Source organism: Danio rerio, chromosome 4 (genome assembly GCF_049306965.1).
Source record: "Danio rerio strain Tuebingen ecotype United States chromosome 4, GRCz12tu, whole genome shotgun sequence".
Taxonomy (NCBI): Eukaryota; Metazoa; Chordata; class Actinopteri; order Cypriniformes; family Danionidae; genus Danio; species Danio rerio.
In genome coordinates this window covers 45,035,001-45,050,000 of record NC_133179.1, presented here as the reverse complement: position 1 = coordinate 45,050,000, position 15,000 = coordinate 45,035,001, and the positions used below count along the sequence as shown (strand labels likewise).

At 35.0% G+C, this 15,000-nt stretch overlaps 2 protein-coding genes and 4 non-coding genes across 8 annotated transcripts in view; 2 read left to right on the top strand and 4 right to left on the bottom strand.

The window, feature by feature from the left end:
- The window catches only part of LOC110439338 (NACHT, LRR and PYD domains-containing protein 3-like), a 19,777-nt gene extending 19,506 nt beyond the window's left edge, over positions 1-271 (top strand). For all 3 annotated transcript variants that reach the window (XM_073947357.1, XM_073947358.1, XM_073947359.1), the window contains exon 13: positions 1-271. This exon is cut by the window's left edge and continues 755 nt beyond it. The gene's annotated coding sequence lies outside the window, so the exon portion shown is untranslated.
- Positions 1-15,000, top strand: part of znf1046 (zinc finger protein 1046) — a 659,651-nt gene that overhangs the window by 574,077 nt on the left and 70,574 nt on the right. The window lies entirely within an intron of this gene.
- trnas-aga (transfer RNA serine (anticodon AGA)) lies at positions 11,483-11,564 on the bottom strand. The gene has a single exon. It is a non-coding gene; the product is annotated as a tRNA-Ser (tRNA).
- Positions 11,682-11,754, bottom strand: trnak-uuu (transfer RNA lysine (anticodon UUU)). Its single transcript has one exon. It is a non-coding gene; the product is annotated as a tRNA-Lys (tRNA).
- On the bottom strand, positions 14,441-14,522 carry trnaf-aaa (transfer RNA phenylalanine (anticodon AAA)). The gene has a single exon. It is a non-coding gene; the product is annotated as a tRNA-Phe (tRNA).
- On the bottom strand, positions 14,641-14,713 carry trnak-uuu (transfer RNA lysine (anticodon UUU)). The gene has a single exon. It is a non-coding gene; the product is annotated as a tRNA-Lys (tRNA).

Here is a 15,000-nt window from a genome sequence, read left to right as displayed (position 1 = left end):
GATCCCCACCTTGACCATTTACCTGAATTGAGTGTGTAAGTGTGTGTCGGCGCACTGCTCTATAGCGGTCCTGTAGTCGGATGGCGGTACTGCACCCTGACACACACTTGGCGCTATTCACACACTCTGCCTACTGCACATGCGCAATCTCATAAATGAATCCGACTTTAATCAACTTAATTAAGATCTATCATCAAATTATTCGAATTTTTGGGTAAGTTAGAATGTTTTTCACCATCATAATGTAATAAAATAGGTTATATGACAAATACTTATGTTGCATATTTTGACAGTTATCAGGTATAGTTAATTAAATGTTTTAACGAATTTCCTGGGTGTTTTAATCGAGGTTGTTTCAAATTACGTATTAATATAACACTGATAAGACACAAACTACAGTTCGGTATGTAATTTAACTTGTTTACACGAGTAAAAGTTACTCGCGCTAATGTGCTAACGTGCTAACTGCCCGGTGCTACGTGAGTCAGAGGCCGGGGTGGAGTGCATGAGCCGCGGTCAGACAGTCACCAATCACCGGGCGGCTAAATGGATCGACGGAGGATAAAACCATTAAAAGATGCGGAGAAACACATCACCAGCTCCACTGACAAGACCCATTCACTGGAAACCGAATATATAGAAGGTTACTAAGGTATGTTTTCATAGTTCTTGTATCGTACTTTTTAAATGGTTAATTGCTTTAAACATTTAACGTTAATCCTGAAATAACACTATTATATACTATTTATACGTTAATGTAGTAATATAGAGGTTATAATTAAAATGTGGGGCTATCTGGTCCTAGAAATGTATTTAATTTATTGTTCTATGACGTTTAGAAACGTTTTATTTTAGATAAATAATTATAATAAACTCCAACTTAGTGTAAAACATATATAAAAGTACATAAATGATCACTGTGTGTGTTTTATTTATTTATTTGCTGTCAACTAGTAGACTTTTACAATAAGGTTAAATTAGTTAATGCTGGTTAATGCATTTACTAACATGAACAATAAATAATACTTTATTACAGTATTTGTTCATGTTTGTTAACTTTAGTTAATGAAAATAAAGTTGTTCATTACTAGTTGAACACGCACAATGCATTAATTATTGCAATGCATTATTACTGGTACAAGCATGAATTTAGATTTGAATAATGCATTAGTAATTAGTAAATGTTAAACTGATTAATAAATGCTGTACATGCATTGTTCATTACTAGGTCATGTTAGTAAGTACATTAACTAATAAAACCTGATTGTAAAGTGTGACCTGTAAACAATTGAAGTGGAAAAAAAGTTCTTTAAAACTGTCCTAAGAAAGAAGAACAGGTGTTCAATAGTATTAGAACAACATTGTTGAAAGGTTCTGATCCACTTCAAAAGGTTTACTGTATTTATAATTCACACACAGAGAGGATGCTAATGTGAGGTTTTTGTAGTTTTTGAACCCTACACGTTTCATTAAAACTTTTAGGTCAGAGTTTGCGTTGTCCACATTTATTAAAGGAAGTTTTGTGGTTGAGTACAAATGATAGAGCTTGTGGAAGCAAAGCATAGATGAGATATTAATAAAAATACTGTCTTTATGTTTGACTTTATATGGTAAAACAAGAACAGGTGGTTAAGTGTTTTCCCCATTCAAATGTACTTGTATATATTATATTCATTGTGTTTGTATTCATGTCATAGTTTTGCTTTTTATTGCTATGAGAGGGCATAATTAAAATGTTGCTTGCTCTTTTCTCTTAGTTTTGCAGCATTGATGCCGATCATGAGGACGAGACCCTTGGCCGGCTGGTGAATGATGACCATCTGCACCCTAACTGCACTGTCAATAAGATCGTTGTTCAGAGAAAACCTCATTTGTGCCTTTTTGCAATCAGGAATATTTTCTTTGGAGAGGAAATAACGTTTGACTATGGCGCATGTGATTGGCCTTGGAAAAAGGTTTGACATTTTGATCACTTAATGCATTAATCCTTAATACATTCAGCAAAGCTAAGAGTTTTTTTTAATGTTAATATAGATTAAGGGTAAATCTGTTCAAAAATAAAGAGTTTGCATCATCCATAAGAGATAATGAAATCAATCTCTTAATATCTTCTTCTTGTCTTAATGGGTAAAAAAAGTTAAATTAATTGGGTAATGCTTTACTTTAAAGGGGGGTTCATAAGACTGTACTTTAAAGGGGGGTTCATAAGACTGTCATGAAAGCTTTATAGTCATGACATGACTTATATTACAAAGCTGTTTTTAAATAGCTTTCATTGAAGGATGCCCACATGACTGCAGAAGAGAACTGCTCCGACAACTCTCTGATGAGGTATGTTTATTAGTATTATTATTATTATTAGTAGTAGTAGTAGATGTTGTTGCTGTAGTAGTGCATTTAATTGTAATTATTTAACTTAGTGTGTGTCCTAATTTATGAACATATGCAATAGTGTAACATTGTGGCGACCAGAGGCATGTTAGAGAAGCTGTGAAACACACTTAGTCCTTAATACACACACAGTACGGTCTGACATAGTGGGGACCGGGAGCCCTGAGTACTACTGTCTAATTATTATTTTTTGTTTTTTATATTCAGCTTTCATTGAAGGATGACCATATGACAGAGGAAGAGAACTGCTCTGCTCCAGTAGGAGACCCACAACCCTCTGATGAGGTGTGTTTAAATTTAATAATAATAATTATTATTATTATTATTAGTAGTAGTAGTAGTAGTGCATTTAATTGTAATTATTTAACTTAATGAAAATCTAGAAATGTAACAGAGTGTGTGTGTCCTAATTGGTGAACGTATGCACTAGTGTAACATTGTGGGGACCAGAGGCATGTTAGAGAAGCTGTAAAACACACTTAGTCCTGAATACACACACAGTACGGTCTGACATAGTGGGGACCGGGACCCTTGAGTACTGCTGTCTAAATAATATATATTTTTTATTTTTTTTATTCAGCTTTGATTGAAGGATGACCATATGACAGAGAAAGAGAACTGCTCTGCTCCAGTAGGAGACCCACAACCCTCTGATGAGGTGTGTTTATTATTGTTGTTGTTATTATTATTAGTAGTAGTAGTAGTAGTAGTTGTTGTTGTAGTGATAGTGCATTTAATTGTAATTATTGAACTTAATCAAAATATAGAAATGAAACAGAGTGTGTGTCCTAATTTTTGAATGTATGCACTAGTGTAACATTGTGGGGACCAGAGGCATTTTAGAGAAGCTGTGAAACACACTTAGTCCTGAATACACACACAGTAAGGCCTGACATAGTGGGGACCGGAACCCTTGAGTACTGCTGTCTAACTAATATAAATTTTTTATATTCAGCTTTTATTGAAGGATGAACATATGACAGAGGAAGAGAACTTCTCTGCTCCAGTACGAGACATACAACTCTCTGATGAGGTGTGTTTATTAATATTGTTGTTGTTGTTGTTGTTGTTGTTATTATTATTATTACTAGTTGTTGTAGTAGTAGTAGTTGTTGTTGTAGTAGTGGTGCATTTAATTGTAATTGTTTAACTTAATCAAAATCTAGAAATGAAACAGAGTGTGTGTCCTAATTTATGAACGTATGCACTAGTGCAGTGGTTCTCAAACTTTTTTCACCAAGTACCACTTTAGAAAAAAATTGTCTCTCCAAGTACCACCTTACGATGCTATTTTTTAACCAGTATTAAAAAATAGCGTCATAGGCCTAATTAAGCAGCTACAGGTGTGCACAGTTTAAAAACGATGCAGATTAATTCCTATTATTAAGAATATGTATTATTATCAGTCACTTTAAACCTTTGAAATAGTCTGAACATTAACTGTGCTTGCAGATAAAAAAAAAAAAGTTTTTGTTAAAATGTGCTTTTAAAAGTTCATTAAAAATGGCATTGTTCTTAAAAAGTAAAAAGAAAACTGCTGTACTTAAATCTAAAGTATTCATTGTAGCCTATTCATCAAAAACTGGAGATGTTGCTTTTACCTTATAAATATAGGCTATATGTCACATTCCTACACTTTCAGACAAATCTTGAAATATATGTTAAATGTACATATGACAGGGTTCATACAGGCACAGCCTAATGAAAATCAATTCCAGCACCTATTTTTTTTTTCAAGACTGACATGTATTGAAGACCTGAAAAGTATTCTCAGCAACCCATAAAACATTGCATAGGAATAGATACAAATAAAAAACATAAAAAAATTATATTTATTAATCATATATTAATAATATAATAAACCTGCACTAAATGCTTGTGAAATCTTTTTTGTACTCAAGTAAAAATACTATTACACTGCTAAAATAACACAAATTTTAGTAAATAATATTAATATTAGGTAAAAGTACAAAGTACTCTTTTAAAAAGTACTAGTTGGTTACTTTTGGAAAAAAAAAAATCTGATTTTCATTATGAAATCACTTTTTTACGTGGAAACCTGATTGAATGGTTTAATTGCTTGAATCCCAAAGCTACATGTATAGGAATTTGCACTAGAAAAGAAAGTATGGTCGATTTTTCATTTCATGACTCTTATGCTTTAAGAGCCTTATTGTTAATTTTGATAAATAAACAATAAGTAACAACGGATTGCTTTGACCTGTAATGCTTTAAGACAGATCAGAATACAGCTAAATGTATAAATCACACAAATACCTCATCCAGAAACATTTCCAGCATAATTATTTTGTCGTAAAGAAAAAAAATTAAAAAATCCACCTTTGTTAAAAGTAAGTTTCACTTCACAACACAGCCAAATAAGAAGACCATTAGCATTGTCATCGATCATGTATCAATCTATTTCTAAATACTTAATAACTTTGAATACTTTTGACTAAATTTAGTCAAGGAACAAAGATAAATAATGTCTACTTTAATAGAGGAAAGATCGCGATTGTATTCAATCTGAGCACACAGGCGATCCTGAGAGGACTTGCAGTTCATTTGAAAAAAAAAAGCCTATTTAAGAGCTCGCATATCTGTTTTAGCGATTTGCGTACATTAATGTGCTCTCGTGTTAAAATAAAGCACTCGCCACATTTGTAGAAATGAGTTATTGCGCAATACCTCCATTCCCGCGCCGCCATTCAGAATGTATTTAGAGGAGTGACAGGTCAGAGGCGAGAGACTGGCTGTCGGAGAGCGAAACGTGTTTGTAGATCATCAAAAAGGCAGGAAATATGTCCGCGGTTTAATTACTCTGCTAGACATCTCTATAGTGAAAACATCCGAGAAGCATTAATCCAACAAAACATTTGTTTTTAAGTTGTTTTTTCTGTCTCTGCAACACAGAAAGCATTTGTCCCGCCCTTACGTTTCACGCAACTAGACAAGGTCGACTGTGATTGGCTACTTTTCATGTCAGTCAAATCACGCTTCAGAATCAATTCTTAAACTTCGGGAAATGATTTATAACAGCTTATGACACAATGCACTAAAATAAACATTCTAAGCACAGCGTTGTGATCGTACGCTTCACAAAACAGCCAATGCTGATCACATCGATGTTATATTACGCATTAAAGGATTAAAAGTGTTAATTGTTTCTTTCATTGTTCAGCGGTTCCTCCGCGTACCACTAGGACCACAGTTTGAGAACCACTGCGCTAGGGCATATCTTATTTTTTTTTTTTTAACTGTGTTTTTATTAAAGTTTTTATAAACATAGTATACAAATAGCATTTACAATGTTTAAAATCACAAAAAAAGGAAACAATTAGAAAGAAAATGATAATAGATATAAATTATTATAATAGATAAATAATAATGACAGCTTAAAAAATACAATAAAATAATAAATTAATTAAAATAATAATAATAATAATAATAATTAATAAAAATAAAAAGAAGGAGGGAGGGGTAAACAAATAAATAAATACACTCCAATATAAAGGTAATAACTATGACAAAGACAAAGCCCCTGACAGCCTTTTAAAGATCAAGTAAGTATGTTTCAATTAATGCCCAGGTCTGTTGAAAAAGGTCTGATTTCAGCTGCAAATCTGCAGTCATTTTCTCAAATATATATATATATATATATATATATATATATATATATATATATATATATATATATATATATATCTGTTTCAACCTCTGTGTCCATTCTGTTAAAGTAGGTTGGCGAGTCTTCATCCAGTACACTGTAATTATTTTCCTAGCTGTTATTAATAATATGTGTAGTGCAAATAGGTGAGACTTACTAAACTGATCAGGGGGGAAGCCATCTAGCAGAAAAAATACTGGATGCATTGGTATGTCATATCCTATTTTTTTCTAATCTCCCTGTTAACCTCCTGCCAATACACTTGTATTTTAGGACATAAATATGAGAACATAGTCCCCCACTTCTCCACAATCCCTCCAGCATTGTGATAATTGAATAGAACTATTGAATTTGGTGACCACTAATGGAACTCTGAAAAACCCCATCTTCATCTTCCAATTGAACTCCTTCCATGTTTGACTGCTTATACCCTTACGACAATTTGAGCATATTTGTTCCCACATTTCATCTATTATGGTGTTTAACTCTAATTCCCAATTTCTTTTAAAGTAATAAGATTCGTCAGATTTATCCTGCATCAATTTTCTATATAAATGGGCTACATGATTTTTAGTAAGCAGACTGTGTTTAATAATGTCTATAAAATATTTTTCTGTTTGTTTGAGATCTTTTAATTATACCCCATTGCTTATGATTTGTGATATAGTGTTGCAGTTGTAAATATCTAAAAAAAATCTTTAGATTTCAGTGTAAATCTATTAGATAATTGAGAAAAGGATAATAAGGTCTCCCCATCAAAAAGTTGATTAATTATCTTTAAACCATTCTTTTCCCATCTGTTGAAGACATTATCCATAGTAGAAGGAAGAAATTCTGGATTATCTTTAGTGAGTATTGCATGTGATAAAGATATTGTTCCTTTAAATGCTTTTTGTACTGTCGATCAAATTTGAACGGTGTGTTTAATCCATATATTCGTTTTTTTCACTCTCTTTTGTGCTGGCATATCCAAGAATGGCAGGACTTTCAGAGACACTCCAGGAAATGAATTCTGTTCAATACTAACCCAGTCTGCTTCTTTATCAACACCAAGCCAAGCTGTGATAGTCCTCAACTGAGCAGCCCATTAACAGTACTTAAAATTGTGAAGGTTCAGCCCCCCCTTATCTTTATTTGACATTAGTATTTTAAGTCTTACTCTTGGTCTTTTATTTTGCCAAATGAATTTTGAAATCAATTTTTCTAATTTATTAAATGCTGTGACTGGGACCCAAACAGGAAGGGATTGAAATAGAAAGAGGAGTCTTGGCAGTATGTTCATTTTCACTGTTTCTATTCTACCAAACATAAAGAGAGGTAGTTTTTTCAATCTAACTACGTTTTATAATTTCAAAAAGCCGTGTCTAATTTGCTGTGTATAAACGTGATGCTTCAATCATAAGGATGACCCCACGGTATCTAAAATTCTTATAGACCATCGAAAAGATATATCCTTGTCTAGTTGTGATGGCCAGTGTCCTGATAAGAATGAATGACCATTAACACAAACTCTTGATTTAAGATTCTTATAAAAAAACAAAACATTACCCATTTAACAAAAGTGTCATTAAATCCCATGTAATTTAGAGTCTGCTCCAAGAACACCCAGTCCACCCTATCAAATACTTTTTCAGCATCTAAGCTCAGAAGCATTGAGGGTGTTTTGCTCTTTTCCAATCTGCTGTAAATTGAATGTTTTTCTTATATAATTTATTGCATGTCTTTCATTGTTAAATCCGGTCTGATCTGGTTTAATTAAGTTTTTAATATGTTTTTGAATTCTAATTGCTAATATTGAAGTTAAAATTTTCATATCTTGACATAGTAAGCTCATTGGTCTGTATGCCATACATTGTGTAGAGTCCTTGCCACTTTTTTGAAGTACTGTAATGATCGTATTAGACCATGAATGGGGTGCATCTTCATTCTGCAATACATAATTATATACCTTGCATAGATTTGGTGCCAATTCATTTGTAAATGCCTTATAAAATCGTCTACCCCTGGTGAATTATTATTTTTTAAATGTATTATAATTTCTATTATTTCTTCTTCTGTAATAGGGGATATCATTTATTTTGCCTCTGCTTCTGTTAATTTATTTAAGCCAATTATTTGCAAAAAATCTTTAACTTTTTCTTTCTTATTTACAAGATTCTGACCCTCATATAATTCTTTGTAGTAATCTCCGAATGCATTTATTATGTTCTTTAGTTGAGTAAGCATTATTGATGTGTCTGGGTGTTTGATTTTTGGAACAGCTCTGTTTGCTTGAGACTTATGTAACTGAAAAGCTAAAAGCCTGCTTGCTTTATTACTCATCTCAGAGTATTTTCTGCTTACAAATCTAAGTGCCCCCTCTGCTTTATATTTAAGTCATCTAATTTCTTTTTTTAAGCATTCCAAAATTTGAATTTTACCTGTTTGTTTATGGTATCCTAGATGTTATTTCTATTATTTTACCTCTTATTACTGCTTTGGCCTCTTCCCACAAAATAGAAGGAGTAACCAACCCATTATCATTAATATCAAAATATTTAATTAACTGTTCTCTTACTTTGGCCTTACAACCATTTAGCACTGACACGTTTAATCTGCAGTATTTAAACTGTTTACCTTGTCCAATGTTAAGTTTTAACCTAACTGGCACATGATCAGATATAGTTATCTCGTTATCTATCTATTTGTCATTTTTTGACATTATGTAAATCTGTTCTAGAAGTACAAAAAAGGTCTATTCTAGAGTAACTGCCATGCACATGTGACATAAAAGTAAAGTCCTTCTCTTTGGGGTGTAGGTGTCTCCACACATCTACTAATCCTAATTCTCTAATTATTCCTAAAATAACTTTTACTTTTTTGCCTGTGGTCCTCTTTCTGCTGGTAGCCTAACTATTTTACTATCTAGTACACAATTAAAGTCTCCACTTATTAAATTTATTCCCTCACCTGTCTGTACTAATAGAGAGAAAACATTCTTGACAAACTGTGTATGGTCTTCATTGGGTGCATAAAGGTTCAGAATAGTAATTTTTTTGCCTGCAATTGTTCCAACTACCATGACATATCTTCCTTCTTTGTCATTTGCTCCAAATTAAAGAAGACTGACTTGGCAAACATGATTGCTACACCTCTCTTCTTCCCTTTAGAAAATGAGGCATTATAAACCAGGTCCACCCACTCACTTCTAAGTTTTAAATGCTCCACATCCGATAGGTGTGTCTCTTGAAGAAGTGCGCTAGAACATCGAATATTTTTAAGCTGATTAAATATTTTCTTTCTTTTAATTGAGCTGCTCAGACCTTTCATATTATAACTAACACAAACTACATCCTTCATTCAATTTGTTATAACACTTATATATGTTACGTATCCATTAAGTTCCAGTAAAAAGAAACAAAAACAAAAAAAAAGAAAAGAAAAAGGGAGAAAAAAAGAATAAAATAAATGGGTAAATTCTTTGGCAGTCAATGGGCAGTAATTCACTTGAACAAAAATGAGAACATAAACTTTATACATGAACATGGCTTCCACACATCCATTCGGCCCAGTTTTTCTCCCAAAGGCCAACTGACTCTCTGGGGTATCAAAAGTGTACTGAGTGCTTTCTGTTTAAAACATGACTGCCTCCAGGAGTCTGTAAAGTATCAGCAAAAACATCCGTCTGTTTTAAATAAAGTCAATTATCAAAAACATTTGACACGTGTATCTTCACAAAACAAAACACAAACCAAAAATAAATTTAAAAAATAAACATTTTCTTCCATGTTTCAACCAGAGTTTACTCACATTCTGGAGAGAAATATCCTTTTTAATATCTATATTGTCTACATATTTTAAACTCTTCAGTCCTTCTGCAGAAACGCTTTAAGATCCGCATCCGTCAGTGATGCTGTGTCCATCCCACGTCCACCTTTCCCTTGCACTGACCATTTGTTTTCAGTATTTCTCTCGCTTGTCTGTCTCGTTCATTCACTCGGACTTTAATTCCCAGCTCACGTAGTTGCAAAGCAGCAGCTACCAGTGTAGAGAACGTCTTTACTCCCGTCTCTAGTTAGATCCTTATCTGTTCTGGATAGACACACTGCGCCCGCACATTCTATGTCCTGAGCTGTTTCATGACGTCTCGCACCTGTGCTCTTTTCTTCTGTTACTCTGGCGAGTAGTCATTGTCAAAATAGATCCGTTTCACATTGTATATTACCTCTTTCTGAGACCAGGATTGTCGTAGGATTGCATCTTTAACAGCAAAGTCCAAGAATCTCACTATTATTGATCTTGGGGGTGCAGCAGGATCTCTGGGTTTTGCTGCAAGGGCTCTATGTGCTCTTTAAATCTTTATGTCCAATTCTTGAGGCAGTTGTAGAACAGTGGTAAGCAAACTTACCACAAATTCCACTGTAATTTCTCCTTCGCAGCCCTCGGGTACTTGGTATATTCTCAAATTATTTTGGCGAAGTCTATTATGTAAGTCTTTGCATCTTTCTGTGAGATCCGCCTCTTGTTCCAGCAGGTGTCGCAGCGCCCTTTCATGCCTCATCCAGATCTCCTCAGTAACCCCGATACGTTCCTTAGTCTCTTCAATTCTGCTCTTCAAACCGTTTATTTTGCATTTCAGGTCCTCAACTGAAGTCTTCAATTTTGTCAGTGATTTTTGTGTTTGTTTATGCCCGTCTTGATTTTCTCTTCTCAACAATTTCAGTTCGTCCATCACTTAAGAAAGTTAAGGTGCACGTAGGTTAACATTAGCTTTAGCTTGTACAGCAGGGCTAAGTGATCATTTTTTGTCTTTTTTTTCTCTTTCTATTTTCTTTTTTTGATGTACTCTTATATCTCGTTGACGTACTCATTCTGATTAGAACTAGTTACTTGATTCGAGATGTATTTAAAAAATAAAACAGAGCTTAACTTTTAAGCATGTGCCATCTCTATGGCACCACTGGAAGTTTCCAACTGTTGCTATTTTAACAAGGAAGAGGATGTAGTCATCAGGATTCAAACCTGCGTGGGGAAAAACCAATTGATTTCTAGTCCATCGCCTTAACCACTCAATCACACCTACAAGACTGCCTGTACTGCCATGTACATGCCTAGTACACGTGTTGTGCACTAAATGAAGGCTGGAGATTACAGATGGCAACACAGAGTGCAACGCCAATGTCACCTTAAAAAACCTGCTGTGACCCAGATTCGAACCGGGGTTGCTGCAGCCACAACACAGAGTACTAACCACTATACGATCATGGTGAGCTTCGGGACAGCCGTTGTGGCTCTAGTGTGGTATGTTCCTCCCTGTGATATGCCCCTTTCTGTTCAGTGAGAACACGCTGTTGTTTTTCTCCTCCTACCAGCACAACGCTTTTCCCGAGAAACAATGGAAATGCAAGCAATTGATGACTGCTGCAATTTTAAAAAGGGAGAGAACATAGTCAACAGGATTCGAACCTGCGTGGGGAGACCCCAATGGATTTCTATTCCATCGCCTTAACCACTCGGCCACAACTACAAGACTGCTGGAACCTCCATGTCTTCATGCCTAGTACACGTATTGTGCATCCAGATGAAACATCATCAAGCGATAGCTCAACGGCAAAAGCTGTGGCTCCACAAAATGAGCCCTACATGCTCAAACAGGGACTTGAACCCTGGACCCTCAGATTAAAAGTCTAATGCTCTACCAACTGAGCTATTCGGGCTCTACAATAGAAATAAACATGTAGGCAAGGTTTAGGGTTGTGGTCGGCGCAGACCTTTACAGTACACTAAAGTTTACCGTGAGATGGGGTTTTAAGCTTATGGTTGGTGTGGATGTTGCTAAAACACGACAGGTTACTTTAAGGTTGGGTTTATGGTTGTTGTAGATGTAGACATCAGTACAACACAATAGTTTGGACTTCATGTCATGTAGGAGACATTAAATAGATCAATGATAACTGCAGAATGTCTTTCTGCTGTTGTGGCAATGAATGGACACTCAACAATTGAAAAGATTCCTTCCATGCCTTAGCAGCGTGACTTGATCAGTACTTATCTACACAGCATGCTGGCATCAAAGATCCTGTTTCAGGGGTCCGTTCTTCGTACCTTGCTTAAATGATCTAAGATGATTTGGCAGATCCTGGATCTTTTAATCTTGATAACTGAACTCTCGCTAATTTGGTTCTTCAAACAAGTTCGCGAATCAGATTAGAATGTCTGGATAAACTGATCTGAGATCGCTGCTTGGGTTGTGAAGGACAGATCTATCGATCTTTAAAATCATGATCAGCAGTGCAGCGATTGGCTGATGGCACAGCAGCGTAATAACATCATCTGATTAATATTCAATTATCCATGTGAGCAAAATTACATCAAATTAGCAGGAAACAGTTTGCTAAATATGACACGCAATAACTTTACACATTTGTTGTGAGCTGCAGGCTTTACACTTTCATGTGTCAAGAGTATTCATCATGTATTTAGTTCTACATTTAGAAAATATTTTCTTTATTATAAAAGCCGGTTTTTGAATCGCTGTTTGGAATAACTGGATGTTTACAAAATCACTTTTGATAAAGGTGTCTGCAACTTTTGTGAAGCATAATCACTGGCATATTAACTGTCAAAACATGTTTATGACTGCATTAATGTATTATTTCTTTTTTTTAAAAGTCACATATTCTGCATTATTATTATCATACACAAATTGTACTAAAGCGATCTAAAAAGTACATATCAATAAGTTTTCTCTTTGCACCACCAGGTGACAGTCTTTGTACTTTAATTTCGGGGGTGCAGATTGCATAAGTTTTATTAATATATAACTTTATTTATTTTATTAATAACTTTATATATATTGTTAAAAATATTTACTATTTTCCTAATTGTATATAACTACTACTGTGAGAAAATATCAGAATTCGGTACATGGTTTCTCTGTTATCTTTGCTTGAACTGAGCCGATCTAATCTTGTTCATATGAATTAAACCTGCTTCCGATTAGGTTTGAGCTAGCAGAACTGTTGATATGACAACAACTTTCAGATCAGCTTTGAAGAACAAAACGATCCTGGATCGTGTCAAATCGTCAATATCCAAATCCAGGTAACTGAGTAATCCACATACGAAGAACAGACCCCAGGGTTCCGTTCTTCGTACCTCGCTTAAATGATCTAATATTAGTTGGCAGATCCCGGATCTTTTAATCTTGATAACTGATCTCTCGCTAATTTGGTTCTTCAAACAAGTTCGCGAATCAGATTAGAATGTCTGGATAAACTGATCTGAGATCGCTGCGTGTGTTGTGAAGGACAGATCTATCGATCCTCGAAATCATGATCAGCAATGCAACGATTGGCTGACGGCACAGCAGCGTAATGACATCATCTGATTAAAATTCAATTATCCATGTGAGCAAAATTACATCAAATTTGCAGTAAACGGCTTGTTAAATATGACATGCAATAACCTTCCACATTTGTTGTGAGCTGCACGCTTTCCACTTTCATGTGTCAAGACAAGAGTATTCATCATGTATTTGAATGCAAATCAATGTATTCAGTTCCACATTTAGAAAATATTTTCTTTATTATAGTAGCCGTTTTTTAATCGGTGTAAAGAATAACTGGTTGTTTACAAAAGCATTTTCATATTGGTAAAGGCATCTGCAACTTTTGTGAAGCATCAAATCACTGGCATATTAACTATCAAAACATGTTTATGACTGCTGAAATGTATTATTGCTTTAAAAAAAGTCACATATTGTGCATTTCTATTATACACAATTAATTCTAAAGCGATCTAAAAAGTTTATATCAATAAGTTTTCTCTTTGCACCACCAGGTGGCAGTCTTTGTACTTTCATTTCGAGGGTGCAGATTGCATACGTTTTATTAATATGTATAACTTTATTTTATTAATGACTATAACTTTATATATAGTTAAAAAATATGTACCATTTTCCCAAGTGTATATAACTACTACTGTAAGAAAATATCAGAATTCGGAACATACTTTCTGTATATCTTTGCTTGAACTAAGCCGATCTAATCCTATTTATATGAATTGAACCTGCTCCCAATCAGGTTTGACCAAGCAGAACTGTTGCTATGACAACAACTCTCGGATCAGCTTTGAAGAACGAAACGATCCTGGATCATGTCAAATCGTCAATATCCAAATCCAGCTAACTGAGTAATCCACGTACGAAGTACGAACCCCAACGGCAAGCTACTAGACAGCCGTTGTGAGCCTTGTGTGGTATGTTCCTCCCTGTGATAAGCCCCTTTCTCTTCAGTGAGAACACTCTGTTGTTTTTCTCCTCCTACCAGCACAATGCTTTTCCCAAGAAACAATGGAAATGCAAACAATTGATGACTGCTGCAATTTTAAAAAGGGGGAGGACGTAATCAGCAGGATTCGAACCTGCACGGCGAGACCCCAATGTATTTTTAGTCCATCGCCTTAACCACTCGGCCACGACTACAAGACTGCCTGTACTGCCATTTCTTTATGCCTAGTACACATATTGTGCATCCAGATGAAACTTTAAACAAGCGATAGCTCAACGGCAAAAGCTGTGGCTCCACAAAATGAGCCTCACACGCCCAAACAGGGACTTGAACCCTGGACCCTCAGATTAAAAGTCTGATGCTCTACCGACTGAGCTATCCGGGCTCCACAACAGTAAATTACAAGTAGGCAAGGTTTAGGGTTGTGGTCGGCGCAGACCTTTACAGTACACTAAAGTTTACCGTGAGATGGGGTTTTAAGCTTATGGTTGGTGTGGATGTTGCTAAAACACGACAGGTTACTTTGAGGTTGGGTTTATGGTTGTTGTAGGTGTAGACATCAGTACAACACAATAGTTTGAACTTCCTGTCATGTAGGAGACATTAAATAGATCAATGATAACTGCAGAAGGTCTTTCTGTTGTTGTGGCATAGAATGGAGACTTAACAATT